We start from the raw sequence: 14,536 nt of genomic DNA, 5'->3' as shown, positions 1-14,536 counted from the left end.
CCATGTACTAAAATTTCAGTCGAATTTTGGGCAATTCATAAGCAAAAACGAGTGTCCGGAATTCTAATCTAATCTAATCTAACCCTAGCGCAGCCAACCTTTTGGAAGCATCCTGGAGAATGACGGGGTGATTACTTCCAACATCCTTCTTTTATGAACGGTCAGGTGAACTGCGTAAAGTTAACCGCACAGATGATTCATTGTTCAAACAACAACACATTTCTGAATCTACAGGAGAGGAAGAAAACTGGGTGTCCGGAATTCGAAACAAAAGTATCCGGATTTCGAATAAGCTAATAGCAGTGTCCGGGATTCGAAGCACAGCAAGTGATTTTAATGTTGAAAATGATTAGAAAATACATTTTGCATGCATTCTCTTGAAATTGACAGTTTATACTACATCATGATGATATTTATACATTTCCAACTTATTACATGATTTTTTGCAGAACTAGGTTTTTGGATTTTTTATTTTGCTTTTAGACCCCAAAAATATTCCCTGAAATACTGGAGCAATTGGTTACATCTCAATTCTGTTTTAAGATTTTAATTTAAAAAAAAACTATTTTTACATGTTGATTTTTATCATTTTTTACACTATTTTAATCAAACTTCATATTTTTATCAATTATTCATCATTCTCTAAAATTTTCCGAAGAATGTATGGTACTGTTTTGCTCCTGTCAAAAAGCAGTTTCCTCAAAACTGGTCTAAAACGCAATTTTCGAACAAGACTTGTTTTAGACCAGTTTTGAGGACGATGCATCTTTTGACAGGAACAAGATAGTACCATACTTTCTTCAGAAAAAGTTTTAGAGAATTTTGTCAAGTTTAACGCTATTGTGTAGGTTTCAAAATTCAATTGATAATAAAAATTAAAAAACCTAAATACAAAAAATTGTTTTTTCCAATTTTCATAGGAAATTAATAAAAAAAATGCACGTAGACGTAACCAATCGGTTCCAAATTTTAGGGGATTGTTTTGATAAAACCCAAAAAGCACAAAAAAAACATTTTTTCTGATTTGAAATGATGATTTAAAAAAAAATACATACAACGACGAGTCAGTCTATTGGTTAAATTTGGTTCAGAGTTCCATTAATATGATTTTGGGAAAAAAATAGTTTTTGTGAAAATCGTTGAAAAATTGCATTTTTTTAATTCCTTTAATCATATGGCAGTGTTGCCATTTTTTTTAAAGTTACTTATTCATTCCTTTAGATCTATTAGGTGGCTTCTAGATAAGAAGAAAATTTATGAACGATTATATCGCCAGTGCACTGCTGTGAGGATGGAAAAAATCAAGATATGTAACAGGGATTTTTTTTTTCAAAGTTCAGCATTTCATTGCTATCGTGCTAACTAACCTTTTGACCTTCACAGATCCCCAAAATTCTATTTTAATCCTGAGATATTCAATAAAAAGCGAAGCAACCCTAAATTAGTTAGGGGTGCACAGCGATCAAGGAAGTTGTTGTTTTCTTATTCCAAAATTGTCAAACTTACGGACCCAATCCTGCAAGAATTTGATTGTAAAAATAGTCAAACTTTGTTGTAAAAAACATTGAAGACAGTACTTTAGGGGTTGAATTAAAAATCATATCGATATTTCCCGTAGTTTTGAAGATACTAAAAAGTCTGTAACAAAAATCTTGGTGCAAAAGTTATGGTACCGTTAAGTTTCGCCATAGTGGCCGCCATCTTGAATTGCATAAACACTAAATACTTTGGAGTATTCAAGGGGTCATATTCGAGTTCAGCGATCCCAAATGAGTTAAATTTGACTAGTTGATTGAACTTTTAAGTCCTTTCAAAGTGTGTTTTCCATTTAGCCGCTATATTGGACGCCATCTTGAATATATCGTCTCTTTGAGAATCAGGAAAATCAACAAGCAGATTCGGATTCAGGAGCGTTGATTTAGTTTTGATCGATCAAAAACTGGCATGTTACACGATTTGCCTCTAGACACGAAAAATGATATCCGGCAAATTACCGGATTAAAGAAATCCGGCAAATTACCGAAACTACTATTTCAAACGGCAAAAACACCATTTCAAGTGTTTAGCTGGCCTTTTACATCTTATGTGTAGTTTCCTTACTACCAATAATTTTGTGATGAATTCCTGAAGAGTTCCGCTATTTTAACAAAGTTGCTAATGCTGCAAGATAATCGAAAACAAGCTTTTTTTTCACTTACAAATCCGTCATATTTCTTAGTTCAGCCAGTATCACTAACCGGAGAGGATTTCCATTCATCCGGGACTAGTTTTACCCTAAAAAGCTTACACTGAGCTTAAGCAACAAGCACGCAGAAGAAGATGGTAACATCAGGGTAACGGAAAATGTGAATGGTTAATATGCACTCTTGAACGTTATGCAACCTGCCCGTTGAAAGTGCATTATTACGAACCATGGTGCACAGTTTTTCCTTATGATGATGCTGGCGTTCAGATTCGACCACAGCCAATCAATGCTAAAGATGTCTTGGCAGGCGCATTATGTATCGAGGGAACGCACCTAATGGCTAGCAGCACTTCGTTGGGTTTCTGGATTATGCAACCGGAATCTGCGATGCACTTTCCACGACCAATTTGTTGAAAGCTTTTTCAGAGATTATTGAGGACCATTATTTTTATTTATTTATTTATTTTTTCGTTATATATACATCTACTTTTTTGAGTAAAATATCTTAAAGCCATTTGAAATTTGATTCATTTTGCAATCATTTGCCCAGCTAGAACACCCAAGTTGCCTCCCATGTTCTTGATACAATCCATCAACAATTGAGCCCAACCGCGCGCGACACATTTGGGCCAGCGATATTTTATTGCAAGAACTCGTTAGCACTTTGCCATCAGAAGGGTGGTGGCAGTGGACAGGTGGTGGCGTGCAAAAAGCCACAACAAGTAGATATTATTTAATAGCTTTGCTCAGCCAACGGCAGCAGAAAGCGACATTCATACAATACGCGCCCGGTTAAACTTGACAACTTGCCAGTATCGGCAAGTGGGCTTGTTATTAATTTTATTGCCGACACAAACCAAGTTTCCTGTGCCTTGATTTGCACTGTCACCAACGACGACCGACGACGCCGGGTATCAACTGTTGCTGGGTTCTATCCTATCTGTTTTTTTTCAGTTTGGTTTATTTTTGTTAAGCCAGTTGAACAAGTTTTAAAATGCCATTTGATTCACAAAACATAAAAATGCTGAAGAATACTTTAAGTGCCTTCTTTGTTGATGTTAACATTTGCATTGGCAGCTAGTCTCCCCTATTGAATGACCTAAAATAGTGTACATGGAGCTTTTTTATGACTTATTATATTTTTTTCGAACGAAGGTGATATCCACCCTTCAGCAGCGCTCTGGTGGCTAATGAAATGTTCCGAATGCATAAATTTAAAACCCGATTTTTTGTTCGCATTCGATTATCACACTTCTTAACCCTCTTCTGCAATGTTTTTTTTATTCTTGAAAAGGTTTGTTTTTGATTTCGCGTTTAATTTTGAGCAAATCACAAGTTGTCCAAACTCTTATTCGATTTTCTGTGAAATTTCGTCTATGAAGTAATTTAACTCGTCCAAGCCTGGAATAAAAAATATTGAAAAATCAGAGATCGCTATTTGGAGCATTTTAAAACCTGTTCAACATTTTTAAATCAGATTTCTTTCAAATACTTACCAAAAACATTCAGATAATCGATTTTGTAATAACAATTTGACTACAAAATTTCTTTGAAGGTAGAATTACAAAAAAAACTAGGAGGTTAAATCTTGGTTTATTCAAGACTTAATGAATTTTGCTTCATAATATTATTTTTGATGTTTGAAATCTGGCTTTTTAGAATATTTAAGATTTTTTCGCGAGTCGCAAGAAATATTCACGAAATTTGATTTTGGTGCAGATTATAGTTTTGCTTCTTGATTTTTTAATGAAATTTGTTATAGGAGGAGATGCAAACTAGAAAGAAAATTTCTATAACCTTTAAAGTCCTTCAAAATGCAAAAAAAGATCATGTTATATAAATCATGTTGACTGAACAAGACATAAGGCTTTAAAAGTAGACACCTTGTTTGGATTTTAATTCTATTTTTTTTTCCTTCGCGCCTTACTTCTGAACTTCTTAATTCGACCCCACACGCTCATGTATACAAATCGACTAATGACTAATTATTAAGTTTTGTAAAGTACTTACAAAACTTATGCTAAAAAAACGATTTTGACCAGAGTCCGGAAGATTGTAAAAAGGGTGGTTTTAGTAAGAAAATCCATCTTGTTATACATAACATCCCAGAAGATTGAAGATCTGATAACCCTATAAAAAGTTATGCCGCGGTTGCGTTCCTGGGTTGCCAAATGATGTTTTGGACTCATCAACGCAAGCGGCCGATCTTGGGCTAGGACTACTTCATGCAGGTGGACTCAAACATACAGGTGGGTTTTTTTTTAATAATCGTTTCATGAGGTTTAAACGTTTCTTTTTGTTGCTTTTTTATGTAGGACTTCAGTCATCCACAGGTCATGCTCGCTCAACGGAACTCAACTAAAAAGATTGCAGCTTTTTATCAACAAAAAACATGCTGAACATCGCTGAATAAGATGTTGAGTCAAACACCGCCACCAATGCCCAGCACAAGCACAGCTCGAGTTCTTAGAAAACTTGACAGATTTTCGAACCTGGACCGGGTAGCTCCAGAGTAAGGCAGATTTCTTCACCTGCATAAGATAATCAACAGCGCGACATAAAGCTTGTCGATCTTTAGGGATCAACACCATCATAGCTTGTAGGTTAATTTCTAGGTTATGTTTCGGGATTAATATTTGATTCTATTTCAGTTCGAAGTCGAAGTCCGGTTTCCAGTATGAAGCTCTGGGTAAAACATATCGGCAGCTAACGGCACGTACTGCATGGTCAAACCGCAGAAATCCGAGTTGCTCAGTCCTGAGTGGTGCGTGCAGTTACCAAATGTTCCCGGTAATAGTAAGCTAGCTTTTGTTTACAGTGGTCAGTTGAAAATTACAGTTTTCCCTTGTTTTAGGTTTTCAAGGTTCTTGATCAAACGTGAGAAACAAACGAACGAGTTCTGTTTGTTATTCCAATACGATTTCAAAGATACCAACAGCAAGTTTACCCCAAATGTTTGGTTTAAGCTACCCGACGGCATCTGGTCGACCGATGACGCTTCAAATAAAAACGTGAGTAGAAAATGTAGTATTGGTTGAACTTCATCCCATTTTGTAATATAAAACGCAATTTTTCAACATCCTCGTAAGCCCAATTCAAACTGCAAATGTGTGTAGTTGAACTAAATTTAGTTTAACTAACTAAACTTTCTTTATACTCTACTCTGTTGAATTTAGATTATGACTATAGTTTTTATATGCATTGTTTCGTCTTGTTGCATTTGGAAATGCATGCTTAAGTTTTGTATTGAATGTTTATTTTACTCAATAACAAGCTTTTAGCATGTATTACATAGAGTATAAAGAAAGTTTAGATACAGCCCATTAAATACACATCCCAATGCTTATGAAAATTACATCAAATTCTAAATTCAACGGAGTAAACAGTATTTTTGGTTGGGTAAATTTACGTAGATTTCATCGGAAATTTACATGTTGTCATGACATTTTTGTTCTGCACGTTTATTTCGGAAGGCATTTAAATTTCCGATGAAGTTCATGTAAATTAGCATCATTAATGACGTGCACTTTTGGTACATCATTAATGATGTAAATTTACCCGATTTTTTTTCTGTGTAGAGACAGTTTCTTTTCTAGATTCGATCGGCAATTTTAAACGCTCTATATAGATGGACAATATTGTACTGCAAGTTGTTTTTTTTTCTGAGCAGCAATTGATGTAACAAACATAAAATCTACAAAAAAAAAACAAAAAGTTTCAGGAATTCTACAAAACTGCCCATATTTGAAAATTCGGCTATTATGCCAAATCAAGTATTCCGAGAAAAACGCGTTTTAGTGTCTGTGACAAAATCTCCGTCAAGGCAATTTCCCATAAGAGTGGCATATTAGCCGTTTGGTTTTTCGCATCGGCAGCCAAGTCTAAGCACTATTTCAGTAAAATTCAAGTTCCAGAAGATGCGTTGGAACATCCTCTACCACCTGGTGCTAATATCTCGTTTTTGCCAAAAGTGGATATTAGCCGTTTTTTCAATGGTGGGCAGAAAAGCACTTCAAAATAGCTATAGAATAGCCATTTGGAGCGTGGAAGGATAAAACTCTATTCTAGAACTCTTTCAAATTCTTGTGAAGGTTTGAAGAGGATTTTATCCTGCCACTTTCCATTCTATAGAAAATCTTATGTAGAAATCCTGTAACTATTTGTTAATTGAGATTCTAAGATAAGTGATCGAAGATTGGCCATTACACTAAAATCTGGTTTCACCACTCCAAATGACGCTTCTCTGATTTTCTCAAAACTTCCAGAAAATGAGCAGAAAAAGAGAGTCCCTATGGGAACCCCCAACAAGATTGCCTTTATTTCAGCCGGATCCAAGCACTTTCGAAAAAAAATGACCCACCCTAATGAGTACTTAAGTGATATGTTAGTACTTTTTGAAGGCTGGATCTCAGATATTTCAATGAAAATGATGTCCGGATCTATCATGCAACCTAACCATCGGATATCTGGTAACCCTACACCCAAAACTGGGCAGCGCTTGTCCGAGAGAATAATGGCCTCGAGTCGAGATAATAGTGGTACCATTCACGGACACAGAGAACACAGCTCGAGATTGGCGAGAGAATTATTTTATCGAGGTTCATTTGCAAAAAAAGTTCATCCGTCAAAACAAAAAACCAAAAGTGTCAACTACGGGAATCGAACCAGAGACCTTTGACACACTAACTCAATGACTTAACTGCCTCGGCCACCACAGCTTGGTGAACAAGGAGTGGTCAGATGTCAATGTATGGCACTTGTTGTAGATTTATTGTTTCAATTAACGAATGAACTCATTTGTTATGATGGTGTGCGTTGGTTGCACTATTCTCTCGATTTTGGCGCTGAGCCCTCAATAAATTTTGAGGGAACTATTCTCTCGACTCGGAATTTTGGGTGTATCAAAAGTTATGAGCAATTAAGTGCTTTTTCTACACTTTTCGAAGGCCGGATCTCAGATGATTCGATGAAATGATTACTTGGTCTATTATTAGTTGTATGATTGAAAGACCTTTCAAAAGATCCTAAAACATTGAAGATCTTATAACCCTATCAGAAATTATGAGCACTAAAGTGATACTTTAGTACTTTTTAGAAGACGGATCTCAGATATTTTGATGAAAACGATGTCCAGATCAATCATGCGACCCATCTTTGGATGCGTAAGACCTATCTAACGCAACCAGGAGATAAAGGATCTGACAACCCTAACCAGCGATGGATTAATCATCATCAAAAGAAAATCTCTGGACGTTCATAAAAAAAAAAAAATCCGAAACGAGCATAGCTCTCCTCTCTCGCGCACGATAAAAAGAATCAAAAAATCATCCTCTTGATTATTCAGTGGAACATCCTTTTCACTACTACACTTGCAAGTGTAACGTCACACGTCGAAGATGACCTGTCACATTTTGTAGATGGGCAATGTGTGTCAACAAAGCGGAATAATTATTATTAAGTGGTGCTGACAAGGAAATTCACAAAAAATCATCAGCAGATTTTTTTCTTGGAGAATTTCGGGAGCGATTTTCTCTTGCGTGATTTGCTTCTCTCCCTCGCGGGTGAAGAAAGTTCGCAAGCGAAATTGATTTTTTTTTCGATTATTCCATCCCTGACCCTAACAAAAGATAAGTGTTAATATACACTGTTTGAAGCCGAATGTCAGATAGTTTGGTGAATTTACTTAAATAAAAAAATGATTTTTCCAATACAAAACCAATCGTCTCCAAATTTTGTGAACTTTGAAAAAGAAATTTTAAATTGCTGTTCTGGTAAAAACAAATACAACCAAATATACTATATGATTGTGAGGAAGGCATCAAACACCATAACTTCGATTAAGTAACTATAAGTAAAAACAACACACCAAACCAAACCTGATCCGGTGGCATCGCTGGCGGCGGTTGGACTCGCAATCCAAAGGTCGTCAGTTCGAACCCCCTGGGGTGGAAGGTTCCTTGGTGTGGAAAGAGGTTTGGGTGCCCTCCCCATTCAAGCCTTCTGACTCCTAGGTTCGATCAGAAACATGCAATAGAGACCAAAAAAGATCTGGGGGTCGTGAATGTGGATGATTTGATTTTTTGATATTTTTGATGAAATATTGAAAAAAGCAGAAAATTTCAGATAAGTTTCATTTGCATTGAAAATACAACCAATAGATGCCATGATGTATGTTACGAAATGCAGGCTGATACCTATAAGTGTAAAATGATAAAGCCCCAAAAAAATATCGAAGTAGAAAAATACAATTTTTGGGAAGTTAACTGTTGGTAAATAAAGTGAAAAATGTTCATGATTTTTTTATTTGTGTGCACATTTTGCTGAGTCTATATCATAACATAAAACTCTGCCAAAGACCCGAATCGATCAGAAAATTCTTTAAAAGTACACATTTTCGAATATTCACATTCCGATTGTCATACAAAGCTCGATTATTTGTATAGAAACTTGCATGGAAAAATTTATGATACAAAATAACTTCTCTTGACATAGGGAAGGCATGAACAATGTCTCATTCAACCCAAAAAAAAACAATCATAAATCTCGAAAGAAATTATAATTTCTAAAGTTTTACTTTATTTTAAAATATTTTCTGATGCTTGCATTAAAATTAATTGCCATGAAAAAATATTTTGTTGGCTCATAATTTTTCGCGAAATTTTTGCAGGGAGAGGAGCATCAAAAAATTAATAAAAACTGCAACGGCGATGTGCGTACTTAAAAAAACCATTTTCAAATAAAACTTAAGGACAATACTGCTCAAAAAGCAATTAAAATTTATTGTATCGTCAAAAAAGTCTAAACTTTTGAATATTCTCATAAACTCGATTAAACCTCCTGGAACCAAAAATTAATGAAAACCTATTCCAATGAGTCCAAACAAGCTCCAACATTGAAGGGTTAACTCCACCAAATAATAACACTCTGGCAAAGTAAACTAAAGCACATGACACAAGCTCACACTTGCCTACGTGGTGCAGCACCAAATCGGTGCGAAGTTCACGAGACTTGTCGTTTTCGCTAGCCGCCTCTGTTGTAGTTGGCTGCCCCTCAAGCTCAAGTGTGTGCCGAGAAGTGGCCCGGTCTGCACTCTGAATGGAACTCACATTGACCGGCCAGGTGTTCTGCAGTGACATGCAAGTTTGTGGGCTAGAGTTCAACACGTAATCGGCTTTTAGGTCCCCTTTAACAGTTGAGAGAAATGCATTGGTATTGGCATGGGCGTTGAAGAACATACACGTCGAGTATACTTGGGAAATTTTTATTAAATTTAAAAATGCTTTATTTTTTAGCAAAATCATAAGTTCATATTTGCAGCAACATTTTCAAAATTTCCCTCCGTGCACAGAAAGGTACAACAGCCACGCACTGGGCACGTAGGGGCTGGCCGGTTAAATGCCATTCATCACAGTATCGACTTCTGCTGCTGAAATGGTTGAATGATGGTCAAGAGGTCAACCACAATGGGGAATCCGATCGGTAGCAATGAAACGGAAAGTTTGACCTCTGCTGTCTGCTGCCTGAACTGGCAAAAGGGACTGAGTTATGGGCGATGGCTGGCATCGGATACCCTTTGGGGCAGAAGTGCACTCATATTTACGAGGCAACAATGCAAACAAAGGAATGGCATTGACGAGTTGTTGTCAAATTAGTTGCAATTTATGGCTAAATGGTTTATCGGTTACGTGAACAAGGTCATGGAGGATTTTTTGCATGGAAATTTAATCACTGAGAAACTTTTTCCTACGTGCCCGTTCAAAATAAATTGCAATAATTTTTCGTTAAATTCTGACATAAATAACATAAAATGTTATTGGCCTAGTATTTTCAAACATCAAAAAATGTTATTCCCACGTTATTTCCGTCTGCTCGGGTTATCTGACAGATTCTCTTCATTTCTATGCAGTTTCGGTTTTGACGAAAACTAATGACTCAAAACGGCTTATTGACCCCAAAAAGATTTAGCCAATTAACAAAATGCTCCAATTTGTCCGATTTCGTAGAGTATTTCTCAAATATTGAAAAATAAGCACGGTGCTATTTGGAAACCTCCAAGATTGAACAGCTAGCTATGAATTGTATGGTTTTGAAAGCTACGTTAAGATTCATATTAATGAAACATGCATTTTTCCAGAGAAACTCCTCAATTGTGTAGCTGAAGCGGCTTAATCCATCTACAGAAAATCAAACACTCGATTCCAATTGTGTTGTGAAAGTGCGACAAAATGAGAATAAATATTTGATCAAATAGTGCCTGAAAAAAACACACACTCGCCACCTTAATCCACCCAACCTGTCCACGTCCGTCACGGAGGACCGTCACGTTACACGTCCAGTAGCCGGTTGCCTGCCTGCTGCTCTCCTAAGCTTTGGCGTCACGTGCCTTCCGAGGGCACACATGACGACGCACAATATCGAGAGCAGCAACTATGGGCCAGTGCAACACAGTAAGTACGACTTATGGCTGGAACTAAAAATAAAGTAAGCTATGCCGCTGACGTGGCAGCTAGTCACATGTTTAAAAAATTGATTTAAAGCACTTTTTTGCAGCTTTGATTATTTTCATTGGAGCCCATTGGCGCTCATATTGTCAAGAATTTTGTAATTAACCAAATCTAACTAAGTTTTGCGAAAATGCCAAAAACTTTTAACCATTGTGCGGCAAGCGAGCACAACGCCATCGAAACAGCACCAGAACGCGAAAACAAGGCTAACCATCCACTCTCAACTCAACGAACGCAGAGAGCTGCAAATTAGCATAAAGATTGTGGTGTCTCTCCTCCTCGTGCGATGATGGAGCCATTCTAAAAGCTCCTTCAAACGAACGTAGGATTTGCTGCTGATATAAGGGAGTTTGCTGTTATTGGGCCAATCATCGAATGCCAAAGCGTCGACTTCATCTAACGAGAGCGATTTTATCTGTCACCTCCGGGGGTGTAGATCATGCTGATCAGGTTGTTTGGTTGAGAGGTAGACTGCACCGCAATACCGAACCAAACACACACACACACACACACACACACACATTCACACACACACACACACACACACACACACACACACACACACACACACACACACACACACACACACACACACACACGTTCCTACGCCAGCCGCTGCGCAATCGCATTGAGCTTGACAGGTCCTGGCCGTGACAAACTGTTGAAAATTGTTAAGCTAGGTAAATGAAGTTTTTTTTTCAAAATATAAGCCCTAATCACATGGGTTAGATAAAGACAGCAGTTCATTATTTAGGTTCATTTTAAAATAAGTAGATTAAACACTGATGAAATAAAATGTGGTTTTGATAGAAAACCTATAATGATTTGGCTACCCTGTCAAAAATATCTGAACTTAAAGCATCATCTACAATCAAACTCAAACTGAAACTTTTTTGTTTTATGTTTTATGTTTTATGTTTTATGTTTTATGTTTTATGTTTTATGTTTTATGTTTTATGTTTTATGTTTTATGTTTTATGTTTTATGTTTTATGTTTTATGTTTTATGTTTTATGTTTTATGTTTTATGTTTTATGTTTTATGTTTTATGTTTTATGTTTTATGTTTTATGTTTTATGTTTTATGTTTTATGTTTTATGTTTTATGTTTTATGTTTTATGTTTTATGTTTTATGTTTTATGTTTTATGTTTTATGTTTTATGTTTTATGTTTTATGTTTTATGTTTTATGTTTTATGTTTTATGTTTTATGTTTTATGTTTTATGTTTTATGTTTTATGTTTTATGTTTTATGTTTTATGTTTTATTTTTTATGTTTTATGTTTTATGTTTTATGTTTTATGTTTTATGTTTTATGTTTTATGTTTTATGTTTTATGTTTTATGTTTTATGTTTTATGTTTTATGTTTTATGTTTTATGTTTTATGTTTTATGTTTTATGTTTTATGTTTTATGTTTTATGTTTTATGTTTTATTTTTTATGTTTTATGTTTTATGTTTTATGTTTTATGTTTTATGTTTTATGTTTTATGTTTTATGTTTTATGTTTTATGTTTTATGTTTTATGTTTTATGTTTTATGTTTTATGTTTTATGTTTTATGTTTTATGTTTTATGTTTTATGTTTTATGTTTTATGTTTTATGTTTTATGTTTTATGTTTTATGTTTTATGTTTTATTTTTTATGTTTTATGTTTTATGTTTTATGTTTTATGTTTTATGTTTTATGTTTTATGTTTTATGTTTTATGTTTTATGTTTTATGTTTTATGTTTTATGTTTTATGTTTTATGTTTTATGTTTTATGTTTTATGTTTTATGTTTTATGTTTTATGTTTTATGTTTTATGTTTTATGTTTTATGTTTTATGTTTTATGTTTTATGTTTTATGTTTTATGTTTTATGTTTTATGTTTTATGTTCCGTCAGTGGGGGTGACTATGGGTCAAAAAACGATACACCTCTCGTAATTTCTTAATAACAAAAACAATTTAAATAGCATCGAAAATCTTTCAACGTAGATTTGTTCTTAGATAGTTTACTGACATTTTCCCAAAATATGGTGGATTTTGATGAACACTACCTTGAATGCCAATAGTTTGAAAATTTACCCAATCTCACCCCTTACAGGGGGTGACATTGGGTCAAATGAAACTAAAATGATGCTCAAATACAATGATATGGTAAAAACAAGTCATCCAACAGTGTTTCTTGTTCGAGGGAATCGTATTGATATGCTACAAATTTGGAGTGGAGATTTTCAAACATTTGGGTAGTTTGCGAGCAATTCTAACAAAAATATTAGAAAAATGATTTTTCGAGAGGTCATTTTTGGCCAAAAACGTACCTCAACTTTAGACAGCTGCCAAAATAACAGGATTTGTTCTTGGAACGAGATTTTTTCAGCGAAGTCATCTTAAGATGTCCCCTACACAACCCTTTTAACAGAATGCAGTTTCATTGAGAAGAACCTGAGAAATGGTAAAATCCGTAAAAAATCACTTTGACCCAATCTCACCCCCCAGACCCAATGTCACCCCCACTGACGGTTTTATGTTTTTTGTTCTTTGTTTTTTGTATTTTGTTTTTTGTTTTTTGTTTTTTGTTTTTACATCCAGATGTGGGGCATCATAAACCAATGCTCAACAGTCATTCATCAACCATAAAGGAATTAATGTTTGAAATGAACGATGCAATCTCAGATATCACGATGACAATATTGCCCATAAGTCATTCCGCTTGCATTGCTTTTATTGATCGGCAACAAGTTCTGCCATTCAATTTGCCACGCCGCAATTTTTTTATCACGAAACCAGACTGAATTTTAAAAAATACCAAAAAACTAAACGAAACAAATTGTATTTTGAGATCGGCCCAAATTTTTTTTTTCTGTCTGTCATGTCTGTAATCCTACTATGTTTTCGTTATTTATTGCTCAGTTTCAGTTCAGTTTCAGTTCAGTTTCAGTTCAGTTTCAGTTCAGTTTCAGTTCAGTTTCAGTTCAGTTTCAGTTCAGTTTCAGTTCAGTTTCAGTTCAGTTTCAGTTCAGTTTCAGTTCAGTTTCAGTTCAGTTTCAGTTCAGTTTCAGTTCAGTTTCAGTTCAGTTTCAGTTCAGTTTCAGTTGCAGTTTCAGTTCAGTTTCAGTTCAGTTTCAGTTCAGTTTCAGTTCAGTTTCAGTTCAGTTTCAGTTCAGTTTCAGTTCAGTTTCAGTTCAGTTTCAGTTCAGTTTCAGTTGCAGTTTCAGTTCAGTTTCAGTTCAGTTTCAGTTCAGTTTCAGTTCAGTTTCAGTTCAGTTTCAGTTCAGTTTCAGTTTCAGTTCTGTTCCAGTTCAGTTTCAGTTCAGTTTCAGTTCAGTTTCAGTTCAGTTTCAGTTCAGTTTCAGTTCAGTTTCAGTTCAGTTTCAGTTCAGTTTCAGTTCAGTTTCAGTTCAGTTTCAGTTCAGTTTCAGTTCAGTTTCAGTTCAGTTTCAGTTCAGTTTCAGTTCAGTTTCAGTTCAGTTTCAGTTCAGTTTCAGTTCAGTTTCAGTTCAGTTTCAGTTCAGTTTCAGTTCAGTTTCAGTTCAGTTTCAGTTGCAGTTTCAGTTCAGTTTCAGTTCAGTTTCAGTTCAGTTTCAGTTCAGTTTCAGTTCAGTTTCAGTTCAGTTTCAGTTCAGTTTCAGTTCAGTTTCAGTTCAGTTTCAGTTCAGTTTCAGTTCAGTTTCAGTTCAGTTTCAGTTCAGTTTCAGTTCAGTTTCAGTTCAGTTTCAGTTCAGTTTCAGTTCAGTTTCAGTTCAGTTTCAGTTCAGTTTCAGTTCAGTTTCAGTTCAGTTTCAGTTCAGTTTCAGTTCAGTTTCAGTTCAGTTTCAGTTCAGTTTCAGTTCAGTTTCAGTTCAGTTTCAGTTCAGTTTCAGTT

Source organism: Culex pipiens, chromosome 3, assembly GCF_016801865.2.
Source record: "Culex pipiens pallens isolate TS chromosome 3, TS_CPP_V2, whole genome shotgun sequence".
In the NCBI taxonomy this organism is placed as follows: domain Eukaryota; kingdom Metazoa; phylum Arthropoda; class Insecta; order Diptera; family Culicidae; genus Culex; species Culex pipiens.
The sequence above is the reverse complement of the archived record's forward strand: the minus strand, read 5'-3'. Positions refer to the sequence as shown.